Genomic DNA, 17,671 nt, shown 5'->3' with positions numbered 1-17,671 from the left:
ATCCCACATCAGTGACACGGAACGGAGCAAATGATTTTGATGGAGGTGAAAACAATTTGATGATATATGGTTCAGGGTGGCGGTCATGAAAGAATGAAGGATAATGTATGGTAGTGGATGGAACACGGTTGACTCTTCTGGATGACTTCTCTTGAACATATCAGCAACACTTGTGTGATGGATTGGTAGCATTTACCCCAAAGATGGATGGTATTGGCGAGACCATGGTGATGTGACCGGTGAATGAAACAACCCAACCCGACTCGGGCACGGAGTGGAAGTGTCATGTTCAAGAGCGACTTGCTACCAATAAAGTTCTTTGGGTTTCTCCCAATTTTTCCCCAGTCATTGCTGACCAGTACCTCTTTATTTTTGTCAAGCTTGAGGAGGATAACATATTCTTGTTCTATAATTTGCCCTTCGGGCAAACCCATCGCTATGTTTTAACGAGCCTAGCGATAGTGAAACTCGTTCTCATCTAAAGACAAGTTTGTTGCTATTTAATGCTTTTAACGAGTCTAACGACAAAGATAACTCGGTCCTTTTCATTTTTAGAGAGTCTGAAAAGGTACGTAAAGTCAACTCTGAAAGTCCTTTTTCGTCATCTAATCCCTTAAGTCCGAAAAAGTTTAAAACAATACAGAAGGGATGAGTTTTCGATAGTTTTAATGAGCCGAACAAAACAAGCGCTCGATCTTTTTGTGCAATAATCCCTCAGGTCCAAAAAGATTAAAATCTAGAGGAGGGATAACACTTTCGGTTGCCTTAACGAACTGGAAGGCCAAAACTTGGCAATCTTTTCATATTTTATGAGTCATATGAAAAGAGCTTAAAGAAGACTCATCTTTTGAGGAACGAGTGATGAAACGGGTTAGCAGCTGATTCCAGGTACGGGTTGGAATTTTCCAAGCACAGCAGTGTCACAAGGATGGCTAGTGAAATCACTCTTCGCAGTTGTTCCTCAAAATGGGTAAACAATCATATGGAGGTGAACGATCAGCCAATGGAAAAGTGGAGGTGACGGTGCAAACATGACCAAGGCTTTAATGGCTGATAATGTTACATTCACAGTGGTTATTTACCAGGGGATAGTTCATTTTTTAACGAGCTTAAACGCGGAAAAACACTGCTCAATCTTATGTTTATTTTTTAACGAGCATGAACTATGTGCTAAAACTGCTCGAATCTTGCTTTTATTTTTTAACGAGCATGAACTGTGTGCTAAAACTGCTCGAATCTTGCGTTTATTTTTTAACGAGCATGAACTGTGTGCTAAAACTGCTCGATTATCCAGTCGTATGATAAGAATGTCTCATGTAAGATCCCATTTTTTATGGAGCTTGCGCCTCACAAAGTTATGCTCCTGGAATCCTTTCTTTATGCAAGTTCGGAAACGACTAATCCTACGAGTTTAAAGGGTTAGACCTACAGGTTTAAAGGGAGGACCTACAAATTTACAAAAATAAAAAGCCGCCCCTTGCTTGCACTCTAAAAGGTTTGCATGCCCCCAGGTATAAAACAGAGTTTCAAGGTTACCCCTACTTTAGTTCGATAAAACATTTGTTTCAGCGAGAAAGGCCTACTTCTTACATGTCACCCAAAGATTGTTCTATTAATCTTTCAAACAAAACACTTCTTCGGCAATGTCTACCGAGATAGGAAAAGGTGATTGACTCAGTTCTGTCAACTCACATAACTTTGACAAGAGAATCTTATTCTAGAATAACCCCACTTCCAAGACAGACGGGGTACAGACTAGTCATATTCTCCCGTGGAAACTACCCTATACCCAAAGTTTTCCTGCCGAAGCAGACCAGGACGCATGCTCCCTGGGTTCCAGTCATATCTTTCCGAATTACTCGCGCTCATCGGGAGGACGGTCCGTGGGTTGAGACATTTCTTGCGTGAAGAGACCATTTAGGGAAGGTATATGACTATTTGCGATGCGTGATCCGGGAAATGAAAGATGGTCCACGAGCTTGACCACTCTTCCTTCGTGCGGAAAACACATTACTCTAAAGAGTGAGGAGACGATGGCTCCCATGCAATATATATAGTCTCATCCAAGGAGTAGGTTATAATCCAAGGGTCCTTGAACGACCATCACGTTCATTTGAACGATCTTCCCTCTCAATGTTATGGGCACATTGGGGAGGATCCCTAAAGGTCGACCGGTTCCTTTATCAAAGCCTGTCAGATTTCTCATTTCAGGCAAAAGCGTTGGCGAACCAAGCGCTTTCCAAGCAGTGGAGGAAAGGATACTCACAGATGCCCCTTTCTCAATTATGGTGCCAACCATGACCATTTTGTATATTTGGACGATAATTCTGAATGGTATGCTTGCTGGCAAATGGGGTCTGCCTAGTTGGTTCCAGTCGAAGGAGACAACCAGGTTTCTTGGTGGTGGGACCGAGTAAACAGCCGGGTATCGCTCTGACGAACTTCCTTCCTACGATAAAGGAATGGGGGGAGTGCCCCCGTGTTCGTCGGAGTCTGTGTTGATGAAGAGAATTTGGACGGTGTCGTCTTTATTCCCTTCTGTGATGGTATCATTCGAAGATAGAACCTCTGAAGGAAAGACCGGGTCAACTTCAGCCTCGACCTTTTGACTTTCATCAGGTATGGATTTGGACGGTTCATCCTCAATGATAGGTGCTTCGGCTAACCACCTGAGCGGGCCAGCCGGGTTCTCAACTGGTGAAGGACTTGGCAGGAGCTTTTGATATCCAGGAGGAAGTCGCGCTGGTAAAACCGGTCGATCTTCCAAAACTCTTTTAGCCTCGTCTAAGAAGGGACAACGGTGGATGGCATGGTCGCCTTCACACAGTTTGCAGGGAAATCTAGCTCTCCCTCTTTGTCTTGTGGCTTCATTTTCACTAGTTGATGGTGTGCTGTCAACATGGCTATTAGAGGTTGACGCCACCGAATTGTGCAAACGGGGAGACCAGTCCCTTAGTATCCGATGGATGCAGGGACAATCTCTGTGGAAGTGGTCTCCCTTGCATATGACACATGGCGATTTAGGCCTAGTTAGTGCTGTGTGTGGATTTTTGTCAGACGACACTTGTTTGCCCCCAGTCGATTTTGGCTCCTTCTTCTTCTTCTCTTTCTTCTTCTTTTTCTTCTTCTCCTTAGGAACTTGGTTTTTTGTTTCACCAGTTCTGTCAAGCGAAGAGGAAGGAGGAGAGGAAGAATTAGATGAAGTAGAAGGCTGGTGGGTAACTCTGGTCTGGTCTAACTGTTGATTCGACTGTTCAGGAATAGTGGTGTTCTGAACGACATTGGTTGAGAAGAGCCAGACCGGCAAGCCAATTGTCAGTCCTGGAAGCGACAATGTGGCCATATGGGGCGCACCAACATCTCCCCAAGAGGAGAAGGGACTAGGATTTCCACTAAGGGGAATTCCTTGGTTGGTGTGCTCCATTTTCTCAACCTAAAGATCAACGCAGGAAAAAAAGGGGTGATTGTTCCGTTTAAAATAAATTTTAACGATGCTTTAGACACAACTTGTTTTTTCAATTTTAAAGAGTCGAGAAAAAGCTAAAGATGACTCTAGTCTCCTTCGATGTTTTAACGAGCCCGAAGTGACAAATGCTCGGATGGACTTTTTCCGTTATAGAGTCTGAAAAAGGCCAAAAGGAACTGCTCTGGATTTCTAGGTAGAGGGTGTGCCAAACTTTTCGCAAAACCGTAGAATACTTTTTAAGGTACGGGCGGTCAATCTTCCTGAATGCTGTGTTCAGTGCATTGTGATCAGTAGGGTGGCCGACACGGCTTCCTAAGGATAAAGGTTTTATGCCTATAGGGGTCTCCCAATATATACTCGACGGTACGTGGGAGCACAATCCGTACTGGCGCTATCATCCCTCAGGAGGAATCACCCACCATCAGCGAGATTGACAGTCACCAGGCTTTACGACGCCGGAACACGTCTCTAGCCTAGACCTCTATGTTGTGCGTTAAGTTACAAAGCATTGTTAAGTTCATTCAATTTATTTTAGGTTGATCTTTCTTAGTAGTTTGCCTTTTGAGGTTCACCACGAGATGTAGATACAACTCCTAAATGCAATCTAAAACATGATAAGCAAATTTTATCTCTTTTTCAACAATGAAAATCCTAGCTACAAAGGGAAAAGAAAGACACCATCTTTTCTCAAAGAGCAATCAACACACTCTAAATGCACTTTTCCTAAATCAGGCATGCAAACTATCAAGATGCAAATGCACAATGCAGGTGTTTGTTTTCTGCTCTCTTAATATTGATGCCTAAAAAGAAAGCTTTTTGTACAACTTTGAATTTGCTTTTAAATGACAAATACAAACAAGTTTACTTTTTCGAAATCAGAAAGGGTAGAAGAGAATACAACACTTTACGACTTTCGAAATGAACACTTTTTTCGACACTTAAAAGAGACAAACTCAAACCAAAAGCAAAAGTAAACGTTTAATCAACTGTCAATCAGCCGATGAACTCTCTCCTAAGATCAAAATCAACAGATCTGAATCAAGGGCTACAGGTCGACTATTTCACTCTTCCAAAGGAAAACTGTAAATGACGCCACAAACACATAAAAACACTCATAGTATTTTTGTACAAAAGGAGGTGGAATTAAAGCAGAGAAAAGGAGTTTCAGATAGGTACACTGACTGATAACAGGCTGCAAAAAACAGAGATAAAACTGAGCTAAAAGAAACAGAGAACCACAGCTGCACAAGGCAAAGACTGATCAGCGAAATCCCAACACAGAGGTTTTGACATTCAGTGCAGGTAGCCTTCACGGGACCTGCGTTGAAATGCAGAACCTCTTCACAGAGTCTGCGCTGAAGCAGAAACAAGAGTTGTTTCTGGGTTCTGGGTTACGGTTTGCAGTTAAATCAACAGTTTTTGGCCGGATCAAAGCTATCAATTAGGTACAATCAAAGGGACGATTTGAAGGAGGGATAAGATCTATCACAAAGGATCATAAAATCATTTGTGAGTCCATTGTTCAGATCATAGATAAATCCAGTGATTGGATCAAAGCAGCAACTGTCTACTTTGTATCTGAAAATAGCAGATGCAGTTCGATTGCTGCTCTTGAGTCTATGAAACAAACAATGATAGGGACACAAATAAAATGACTAAACAGATGTCCCCAGTGGAGTCGCCAATTTGTTGTGGGGAAAAATGCCTATGCAGGACGATCCTATCCACCTAAGGTGTGACAGTGCCTTAGCAACAAACAGAAACAACTATTCTAGTATTCTTCCTTTATGAATTAAGAATGAAGATAGATGGATGGACTAACCGGTGTCTTCCGTTTGTCCCTCGATCCGGTTTCTCTTCTCTTTGAGAGTTCCCAGCTACTTGCCTTCTCGCTCGCCTAGCTTCAACAGGTTCCTGCAAGATCACAAGAAGAGAACACTACACAAAGACATAGATTCATATTCATAACTAGTTAAGGATTAGAATTAAACTAAACATATTAATGCAATCATATATCAAAGATACATCAGTATATAGGAGAAACCAAGATAGCTTTATTGATGAATAACAAGGTTCAGGAGGAGATACAACCAAGAGAGTTCCAATCTAGCATCTACCTCCCAGCGAATGAAATCCTTTCTTCACCTCCCTTCAAAGCATTAAGCACCCAATGATTCCAATCTCAAACCAACAACAATTCTTTGCAATAACAAAATTCCAGCCCCCTGAACCTCTGGGTGAGAGATCCATATATAGATGTGAGCAGAGAGGATGAGTCAGCTCATATTTTGACTTGTGGCTTCTCTCTGTCAGTTCTTGCTTCCACTTGGAGGTTGAGAACTTCTTACTCATCACTAGTCGAATTCATTGAGGCAAGTGTCATTGGAGAAGATTCTGGAAGCTTCCAGGGCCTTTCCACCTCGTTGAATGAACTCGCCATTTGTCATTTCCCGCTCAGCACACCCTGGTAGTGCTTCTACCTGCGTTGCAGTGCACCTAGCCAGTGTAATCTCTGCATTTCAGCGCAGACAGCTAGTGGAGCCTCTGAATTGATCCTGAATTGACTGTTTCTGAGTGGTTTTTGGTGGAGAACTTCTGGGAGAAGCTGTCATTGGTTGACCTTGTTCCTTTAGGGGAAGGAACAACTCATTTAGGGACTTTGGATCCCTTGGATTATGGACATTTCATGCTCAATGCTGTAAGGCACAAAAATGTCTATAACATAATGGTGAAAGGGTAGTAAAGGAAACTCATGATGAGAACAAAAGAAATGTTAATCATGATCCCATAGACTCTAATGTTGCATCAAATGCCCACCATATTCCAATAAATCAATATGAGGAAGTTTTATGGCAAGGATACCGCAACATGGATATTACAGATGGAGCAATTTTGCGATCTCAATAATGTGCAAAACACACAAAAGGTACGTATTACAACTTCATATTTGGAACCGAATCAGTTTGTATGGTATCAATGGCTTTGCTCTCGTAAACAATTTATCACTTGGGAAATTTTTACGGAAGAATTGATAGCACATTATGAGGATACAAAAAGAAACACTTTTTTTAGCCAATTGATAAGTCTCAAACAAAAGGGTTCAATAATGGAGCACATTGAGGAGTTCCAAAAATTGAACATAAGGGTAAAAGATATTCCAAAGGAGCATAGGATTGATTTGTTCATAGGGTCTTTAAAGGATAATATCCAACATGATGTTCACCTTTGGGAACCTGATTCATTAGAGAATGCATTCAGGTTAGCAAGAAAAATGGAAAGCAAAACTATGGCAACCAGGAAGCATACCACTCACAATTATAAAGACGGAAGTGTTGTTGCCGCTAGTCTTCCAAAACCTATAAGGTTGACACCACAACAATTGGAAGAAAAAATAGCAAAAGGGTTTTGTTACAGTTGTGTTAGAAAATACACTAAAGGTCATAAGTGTGCTGAGAAGAAATTATTCTACATAGATTGTGAAGAGGAAGAAGAAAAGGAGCAAGAAAGGTCAAAAGAAGAAGATATACTCCAAGAACAAAGGCTAGATAAAGAAGAAATGAATCCGACCATATCTTGTAATGCATTGGCGGGAATTACCACTCCTCAAACCATCAATATAGAAGGACAAATCAAGAAGAAAAATCTAATAGTGTTGATTGATTCAGGAAGTACCCACAATTTTATTCATTGTAAGGTAGCAAGAGAATTGAATTGCTTCTTATATCCAGCACCAGAGTGTCAAGTGATGGTGGCAAATGGAGGAACAATAAATTGATCAGGAAAGTGCGATAATATCAAGCTATCCATGGGAGAATATGTATTGACTAGCCCAATGCTTTCCATTCCAATGGGTGGTGCTGATGTTGTACTAGGAGTCCAATGGCTACAATCCTTGGGTACAATAGCTTTTAATTTTCAAGAAATTTTCATGAAATTTTCTGTGGAAGGAAAGGAAGTTGAATTAAGGGGTATTGCAAGGAAACCGAGAAAGGTAATCAGCTCTAACGGTATGACAAAGCTTCTAAAAAAGGAATAAATAGGTGTAATTGCACAATTATGTTCACTAGATGTGTCCATAGTGGAATCATTTATTTCTCCAAATCTCCAAAAAGCCTTGGACAATCATTCCAAGGTATTTGAGACTCCCAAAGGTCTCCCACCTATTCGTGATCATGATCATGATATTCATCTGATTCCAGGAAGTGTTCCTCCAAACATCAGGCTGTACAGATATCCCTATGCCCAAAAGAGTGAAATTGAATGTATGCTTGCAGAAATGCTAGAAGCTGGTATAATTCAACCAAGTCAAATTTATTTCTCTACTCCAGTTGTATTGGTGCACAAGAAGGATGGATCATGGCGCATGTATCCTGATTATAAGGAGCTCAACAAGCTCACTATTAAAGATAAGTTTCCTATTCCTGTCATTGATGAATTACTGGAGGAATTGCATGGATCAATTTACTTCACCAAGTTGGATCTTCGTTCAGGATATCATCAAATCAGAATGAAGATTGAAGACATTCCGAAAACAACATTTAGAACTCATGAGGGTCATTATGAATTTTTGGTCATGCCTTTTTGCCTTACCAATGCTCCTTCAACATTTCAAGGATTGATGAATTCATTTTTCAAACCATTCCTTAGAAAATTTGTGTTAGTATTTTTTGATGATATACTAATCTAAAGCAAGTCTTGGAAGGATCATGTTGAACATGTTGATAGGGTGCTACAAATATTGGAGGAGAAACAATTATATGCAAAAATATCCAAATGTTTCTTTGGAGTACAAGAGGTGGAATATCTGGGTCATATTGTATCTCATGAAGGCGTTAAGGTAGACCCTAGCAAAATTAAAGCCATTAAGGAATGGAAAATTCCCACATCCATAAAGCATCTGCGAGGATTTCTCGGGTTGACAGGGTATTATCGCAAGTTTGTTAAGAATTATGGGAGAATAGCAGCACCTCTAACAACATTATTGAAGAAAGATGCATTTTCATGGACTCCAGAAGCAACAAAGGCATTCGAACATCTTAAAGAGGCAATGTGCCAAGCACCGGTCTTAGCTACACCGGACTTCACAAAAACCTTTATTGTGGAATGTGATGCTTCAGGAAATGGAATTGGTGTTGTTTTAATGCAAGATGAAAGACCCATTGCTTTTGAAAGTCGTCCAATCAAGGGAAAGTTTTTACACAAAGCTATTTATGAGAAGGAAATGTTGGCAATACTCCATGCACTTAAGAAATGGCGACCCTACCTAATGGGAAGACACTTCAAGGTAAAAACAGATCATGGTAGCCTTAAATACTTTTTAGAACAAAGATTATCCTCTGAAGAGAAACAAAAGTGGGTCACAAAGATGTTGGGTTATGACTTTGAAATCATCTACAAAAAAGGGAAGCAAAATGTGGTGGCAGATGCACTCTCAATAAAGGATGAGGATGTGGAAGCATTGTTGTGCGCCATTTCTATTATCCAACCAGATTGGATAAACGAAGCAAGGGAGGAATGGAAGAATGATGAAGAAGTGTGGGCACTTATTCGAAAGTTACAACAAGATTCCAGTATGTCTGATACATTTAGCTGGAAAAATGATTCGTTATGGTACAAAGATCGCTTATACCTCTGTAAGAATTCCCAGCTAAAACAAAAGATTCTTATGGAATTGTACACTTCTCCCTTAGGAGGGCACTCAGGATTTTTAAAAACTTACCACAGGGTTAAGAAGGAATTTTTTTGGGATGGTCTTAAATCAGATATTCAAAAGTTTGTGGCGAAATGTTTAGTTTGCCAACAAAATAAAGTTGAAACAATTAAGACACCAGGTCTATTACAACCTTTATCCATTCCAAGCCAATGTTGGGAGGAGGTTTCAATGGATTTTATCACAAGTTTACCCAAGTCTGAGGGAAAGAGTGTCATCATGGTGGTAGTTGACAGACTTACCAAATATGCACACTTTTGTGCATTATCACATCCATTTAAATCTAGTACAATTTCTACTTCATTTATGGAAACAATTCAAAAGCTACATGGAAACCCAAAGATTATTGTAAGTGACAGAGATCCCATTTTCAATGGAAATTTTTGGACAGAATTATTTTCTTGTCTTGGTACTCAGTTAGCTCATAGCTCATCTTATCATCCTCAATCTGATGGGAAAACTGAGATAGTAAACAAATGTTTGGAAGGATATCTTCGTTGCTTTGTATATGATAAACAGACACAATGGGTCAAATGGTTGCCTCTGGCTGAATGGCGGTATAACACTTCCTTCCATACATCAACAAAAATGACCCCATTTATGGCACTTTATGGGTATCAGCCACCATCCATCACATCATATTTAAGAAAAAATTCTAAGTTTCAAGCAGTGGAACATCACATTGAACATCAACAACAAGTCCTCCAACTCTTAAAGGATAACATCGTGTTGGCACAAAATAGAATGAAACAACAGGCAGATCAACATCGTAGCGAAAGAAGTTTTGATGTAGGTGATTGGGTATTCCTACGGCTACAACCATATAAGCAAATGTCCCTCAAGCAAGCTAAGAAGGATAATAAATTATCACCAAAGTATTATGGTCCATACAAGGTGTTGCAAAAGATTGGTACTATGGCATACAAATTGGAGCTTCCTGCAGCTTCTCGATTGCACCCAGTTTTCCACGTTTCATGTTTAAAGAAGTTTATAGGCAACAAGCTCCCAGTTCAAACAATATTGCCAGAACTTGACGAGGAAGGAAAAATTATATTGGAATCAGAAGCAATCACATAAACAAGAACTCGACAGCTACGAAATCGATCAATTTCGGAGTATCTTATCAAGTGGAAGAACTTATCCGCTAAATATTCCACATGGGTGGATGAGAATTTTATACAGAACCATCCAAAACTTCTCAAGCGTTGAGGACAACACTTTTTTGAAGGAGAGGGGCATATTAGGTCCCTATAATACTAGTGATTACCCCATTACTATTGTATTTGTACCCCTTATTAATGTTGTTGTGCCCCTATTATCCCCATATTGTTATTACTGTGCCCCATAGAATCCCTCTATTGTTATTTTTGTGTCTTTATATTATTATTGTTAGGTCGGCTGGGTTATATTGTGACTCCTTAGACTCCTATATATAGAAAGGAGGTTTTGTCATTTGAATCATCAAAGAATTGTTCATTTATGTAATGTAAAGGAGGTTTCCCCCTCGAAGAGGCTGAATTCTAAGGCGTTGATCTATCTTTTATATCTTTTCTTGAGCTGGTTTCATAACAAGGAGAAATGGGGGAGTATGAGATCTTGATCTTCCTCCAATTAAGGCGATATCATTTGGATCAACTTTATTAATCGTATTAGTCAGAGGTCTTCCCATGTCATGGGAAGCTTGAGAGATTACACCGGTTGGTAAAGGTGCAACTGGTACAACATGTAATTCTTTCAAAAGTACCTTTTGCTGGTGTTTTAACTTGCTCAATTCAAAAAAAAGTAATATTGGCCCTAGTATTTTTCATGTCTTCTATGATATTATACTCCATTTCATCCGAAACGATTAGCGTTTTAGATGGAGTTGATGTGTCTGTTTGGACTGGGCTGGTTTGAGTCGCTTTGGGTGATGTTTTCTTGCTACAACTTTATCTTTAGTCATTGAGCTTGCACTCTTTGGCTTAGATGTAGGTTGAGGAGGATCAAGTTGATTCCTACTGCGAGTACTAGCTGGGAATGCCTCTTGATCCTCTTCATCTGGGAGGATGAAATCCCACATGCCTTGTAACTCTACAACTTCTTCTTCATCGGTATGTTCTTCAGTAGCGATTTCTTCTTCTTCTTCTTCTTATTCCACATTTGTAATAGCGTTAGGGGGTTTGGAATCGGTTGAAGGATTTCTTTTAAAAGGCCTATATGGATTTTTAGAAGAAGTTTCTGCCACTTGTTTCTTAATGTCGACCATCTCATTAGACATGGTCTTCAAAACTTTTTGTAATCCTTCTAAATCGAATGGATCTTTTGATTGTTTTTTCTTGGGATCTTATTTGAAAGAAACCTTCTTAGATTTTCGTTCTTCTATCACGTTTTTCTTTTCTAGGGCCATAATACGTTTCTCTACTGCTATTGCTTCTTTCATATTTTCAACTAAGGTTGTTTTGTTAGCCCTATCAACAAAGATTGCTATGTTTGATGGTAAAGCAGTGATGTACCATTCACTTCGCACTTCTTCGCTAGGCTAGGAAGTAGTAGGAATTTTTTTTAAGATTTTATTGAAACGTAAATTTAAATATTTGATAGGTTCTCTTGACTCGGCCCTAAGGTTAGACAAGTCATTGATCAGTGTCGCCGTAGACCTGTCATCACCGAACTTGGTCAGGAATTGTTCTTGGAAGATGTCCCAACTAGTAATAGATCCAGATGGTAATGAGAAATACCATGATCCGGTTGTTCCTTGCAGAGTATAAGGAAACAGTCGAACAACAACGTCTTCGTTGGTAACTCCATTATGATTTATGGATAGCATAAAGTTATTTATATGTTCTTCCGCTAGCATGCCTTCCTTAGGATTAAACTTAGGCAGCAATTTTTCAGGATGGGCCGGTAGCTGACTCAAGGGTGCAGGCATTAAGACTACCCCTGGGTTATTCCATGGAGATTGGGCCATCGCTGAACTACTAACAGAGGAAAGTGTAGAAGATGATCCCTGTGGTTGAGAAGATGAAGAAATTACAACTTCAGATGGTTGAGAAGGAGTTGTGGAAGTTCCAGTGGGCTGATGGACAATGATCTGAAGTGGAGGAGTCGATGGTTGACTTCGCGGTGAAGAGGTTGAGGTGGATGATGATAATTAAAGAGTCGCACTATCAGACCATTTAGGAGACTTCCTTGCTCTTTTCCTTGTAGGTAGAGGTAACTTGGTTGGCTGAACACCAAACTTTTCGCTCTTTAATCTGGTAAGAGGATGAGCAGGGTTATATTGCGAAGTCACGCTACCTTGAGATTTATCAAATTTCTGAGGAGATATAGACAATCGCTGAAGTTTGTGAATCAAAGATTCAACTTCAGGAGGTTCAATAGTAGATTGTTCTGAAATGTCAGGGTTTGTAGCAGCGGCTGTTGTTCCAGTGACTTCTGACTCTAGATTTAAAGATTCTAAATGCAATGGAGAAGTCGGGGGAGATGGTGAAGGCGATTTACTCTTAGAATGGTATTTAGATTTAGATTTTTTTTCCATTCATAGTTCGGGCCCTCCTTCTAGTGCCAAATATGTTGAAGCCTCGAAAATCAATTCTACAACAAGGGGGATACCACCCGGTCCAGACCTTGGTTAGCAGCTCCTTTTCCGTTTGGTATAGTGGGTCCGACTGGGGATATGGGACCAGTTTCCCAATTTATGTGTGTGTTTGTAGGATTGATATTTCTCTTTCTAACAACTTCGAAATGGAATAATTTTAGTCTAAATCTAATCTAATAATAAGGAAATTATATTCTAATAAGAAAAAATATCTAAATCTACACTAACCTGGGGTGTAATTTTTCCATTATGCGATCTAAAATGATTTCAAATAACAACTGGTAATAAAGATCATTCAACTGTTATGAGAAAAGAATTCAATAAGGATGAACCACTTCGTATAAAATTTTAGATGAAACAGTTGTGGAAAACATATCGCATAATAAGCTATTCATACATCAATCATAAATAAATAGCTATCACCGTACAAAAGTGCCAAATGATAACTCAGGAATTCATGCATCAATATATAAACAACTGAACATGAATATCACTTTAACAAAGGCAGAAATAGTTAAGAGATAGAAGTACCATTTATAACTAGTCCTACTCATGAGCTTCAAGCGATAATGACTTATCTCTTCTTGATCTAACATCCACTAAGAGTACAAAAGTGCAACATCAGTAGCAGATATAAAATGCAAATATCAATAAATCCTGTTCCATTCATTCATCAAAACCTCCTCAGAGGGTACAAAAGTGCATGTTCTGGGGATAAGTTTTTGACAAATTTCAGGACCCTTCTCTAAATGCATGAGGAGGGTTTAAATACTACTAAATAAATCTAAAAATAACTTATTACAAAAACGCAGGATGCAGTTTAAATGATTGTCCTCATTTCAGGAAAAATAAAACAAATTTAAAACTAAAATTAAATCTAAAATTAAAACTACTTCTGTATTTTCTCCTTGAAATCACACGCATTCAACATCTATTTGAGAAGAGTCGGCTAGCCGACTTCCGATTTTAGCTGAGGTGAGAAAATAGAATCGGCAAGAGCTGTCGCCATCTTCTCGGCATAATTGATGATACACTTGAGAGTCATCCACTGGCTATGTGACTTTACCAAGTATGCCCAGTAATAATCCCAGTTCAACTTGGTTAACCCTTGGATTGCTTCTACCTTTTCTTGAGCTTTCTGCCTCCAATCTGTTTCTATCGTTGCTTTCTTGCAATTTTTGGGGCTTGCAGATGACTGAGCAATTAGAAGCTTTCCATTTCGATATTTTTTTCTCAGCGATGCACAATTAATGCTAGGCGCTAATCGCGCATCGGAAACTACCTCCATTTCTTGATCCGGTCTTCCTTGATGCATTTTTCGCCTTTTGCGCTTTTTTCTTTTAGCGGATATAAAGCTCAAAATTTGTAAAAATAATGATTGCGCAAGCTCTTGACCCCGAGTCTTAAACTGTCTATTTCTGATATCAACGCTGTCCAATATCCATTTAACCATGTCTGTGTATGGGAGAATTTTGGGCCTTGCTGCTATCCGGTGTAAGAATGAAGAAGCTAGCTCTGTGATGGATGCCTCAGAAGAACTATTTGAGCCCGCAATAGCAGTAACTTCCATTACTCTGGGATTCTCTCCTCAAGTAGATTATACATGCCTTCCCACGTAGCAATATCAGCGTCTATGTTACAGGCTATGTCTGCATACAAGGGTGCCATTTCTTTCTCTTCAGAGCTCAGAGCTTTGCTTTTCTTTCCCATGATATCCTGCATACTGCTTTGTATCGTTCTCTGTTCTTCGTCCCTGCAGTTTACAAGTGAAGTGAGAATAATGATAAGGGAGGGTGATGGGAAAGTTTTAAATGCCGAAGATGCATAAAATATACCACCTTACGTGAAATGATTTTTCGATAAGCATGAAACCATATTCCATTAATAACTAGCAACTAACTCATTTATTAGCATTAAAGCACATAACCAGGTGTCGATTTATGGAAAATTCTTTTTTGAATCACGAGCCCGAAAGATCTGCGATGAAACAATTTTGCAATTTGCTTCGCAATATTGCAGATCGCAACATCGCAAAGTTGATAGCTTGCTAAATTGAAATATCGCATTGCCGCTCTATCACAATATCGCATTGCCGCTCTATCGCAATATCGCATTGTTGCAAGATCATAATATATGACAATCTTCGTTAATTTGTTTCCTGCGAAATGCGATTTGTGATATGAGTCATCGCATATCGGAAAATTAAGGTGTTTCAATGTAAGTTGTCTTTGATGTATGCGATGCAATATTATCGCGTATCGCAATCTCGCAATGTTAGAATTCGGGTTGTAAAGAGGTATCCTGTTATCCTTTTGCGATGCCATATTTCCTAAGGAAAGATTTTATCTTACCTTATCATAAAACTTAGATTTTTAGATTTTTCAAGGGGGTCTTCCTAAGTTTATGATGGTAAGTTTTATTAGGAAAGGAAATTTAAGCGCTAATTGATTTTTGTAAAATTTTAACTAAGGGTCCCCACTTATTTAGTATTAGGAATAACACTAAATAATAAAGGGGGTTGTTGCTGGCCACAACACATACAAGGAAAATGCCCTCACACAAGAGTGGCTCCGAGAGATGTTCCGCTACAGGAACTCTAAGTCAAAAAAGGACTCCTATCAATATGACATAAATTCATGCACGATGATAATGAACATCTCACCAACATGGCATAAAAGGGATCTCAATGCAATCATACATGGCGACACATGACTATCCCATCAACATAATGACAATGGAATCTAAAAAAAAACATGATGAATCATGAGAAGAAGTTCATCCCACAAAGGATTCCACATCACATCAAGCAGGAAGCAAGAAACAAGTAAGGAAACAAGATCCCACATCAAACATCAAACAGGGATCTGTGCAGCACAATGCATCTGATAGCGAAAATAAGTACATGAACACACTACATATACATCACATCTTGGGGCCATCTGAAGAAAAGGATGTCAAACTGCTGAAGCTGGCCATCAGGAGAAATTTTAGGGGCTAATATTCGCCCATGGGCTAATTTTCTATACTCTTTCCAAAAAAAGATTTGCTAATTTCCATTTTTTTGTAACAATGATTTGCCCAATTTGATAGAATGAAATTATTTTACCACAAAAAATCGCCATAAAATTATATATAGACTATATAGTAACACAATACTTGCTTTCTTCTTTCTACCATTTCTGTTGGTGACACCTTTTTGAACCTTAATTGTTTGGGTAGTGCTTGGAGCTTGGGTGGGGCGACCTTTGGCTATGAAATTTGGACAAGTCGATTGAACCGCTAACGCATGTTCTACTTCACGAGCTATCTTGCAAGCATCCAACCATGAGATTGGGTGTTGTAGTCGGATGTGGGATTGTATGGCATCTTTGAGACCACTGAAAAAACATTCCAAGTAGAACTCATCTTGTAGACCTCCTGTGCGGAAGGCTAAGGCTTAAAAGGCTGTAATATATTCTTGCACTATTCCTATCTGTCAGAGCTTAGTAAGATGACACAAAAAGTTAGATTCATTGTCAAAGTGATCCGAAAGGGCTTTTGCAAATATCTGCCAAGTCACGGGCCTTCTATAGTAGCATTGATTCCACTTCCACCATTGCCATCTTTCATGGTCCAAGTACATGCTGCCCACACTTAGCTTAGTCGCATCATCTCAAATATGATTCAATGTGAAATATTGCTCCATTTGTGCTAGCCATGAGGTCAGATGAGAGCCATCAAATTTATACATGTCCAGCTTGGGTGGTCACGACTAGGACTGTTGGTGGTTTCCATACAAGTGAAGAGAATGGAAAGACTCTCCCTCAATGTTTTCATGAAAATCATATGCCTCCGATTGTTCCCCCGATTTGCCCTTCGTGAGAGTTGCCTGTAAGTTCTATATCTTCTTCGTTAATTCCTCCAACCTATGTTCAAGGGAGTCTATCTTCTCATTGGCCATAACTTGAGCTCTAGTTTGTACCATGCACCGATCCGATGCACTTGTCGTTACTATGAGAAAAAAATTGGGACCACCCGATTTTTTGATGCTAACAAGTGAATGGTACTACCTTGCTTAGCTTGTCAACCTGATTCTTATGGGCTAAGTCTCCTATAAGTGTCATGGGAGTGTCTTAGATTCATTTTCTTGTTTTGCTCCGAGAGGAGTTTTACTCCGCACTTAGGAATACTATAGTAGTTGATTCCATAAAAAGTTTCTTCCACCTAATGTCCTCCAAGATCCTACCCAGGTATAGGAGCCACACAAATAGTTAGATCTATCAACGAAGCCCTCAACTACAGAGAGGAGAAATGTGGCAGTGATTGAACCCCTACTACTAGATCTGAATGGTGGATATAACTATTGTGATTGCTACAGAACCCAACTGTTGGATCTGAATGGCGGATCTGATAGATCTTATTGGCAGATTTGATAGATCTGAGTGGCGGAATTGATTGTTGCCGTAGTGACCAAACCCAACCTACTAGATCTGATTGGGAAAAGATGATGCGTGATCGAGAGAGAGAGAGAGAAGGGAACTAGGGTCTCAAGGAGTATCAGGTGCTACAGATTGCAATATACATAAGGGTCTGACAGTAATACTCAGCCCAATCTTTCAGGGCACTAACCAAGGAGGATCAACCGTACCCTTATCCGCACAGCTCGACTAGCCTATTGTATGTGCGAGTAATATCCCAGAGTGTTGTTCTTGGTGTACTGTAATAACAAGACGGCTGACGGTTTATCTATGGTGAGGTTTCAATAGAGCCTAGGGGACTTTCGATATACCTAGAGGGTACTTGGAAGACAGTCCGTGCACAGTTCTGTCTAATGTGCTACTACTCGAAGGGGTACCCATAGGGGTTACAAGGGAGTCCAACAAGTGTGACCACCTCTTGTATTTCCTACGTGCATGCCTCCCCAAATCTGCAGGTTTAT

Source organism: Pinus tabuliformis, chromosome 2_1, assembly GCF_031772625.1.
Source record: "Pinus tabuliformis cultivar Carrire ecotype Pingquan chromosome 2_1, CPIR1, whole genome shotgun sequence".
In the NCBI taxonomy this organism is placed as follows: domain Eukaryota; kingdom Viridiplantae; phylum Streptophyta; class Pinopsida; order Pinales; family Pinaceae; genus Pinus; species Pinus tabuliformis.
This window is presented reverse-complemented; position numbering follows the sequence as displayed.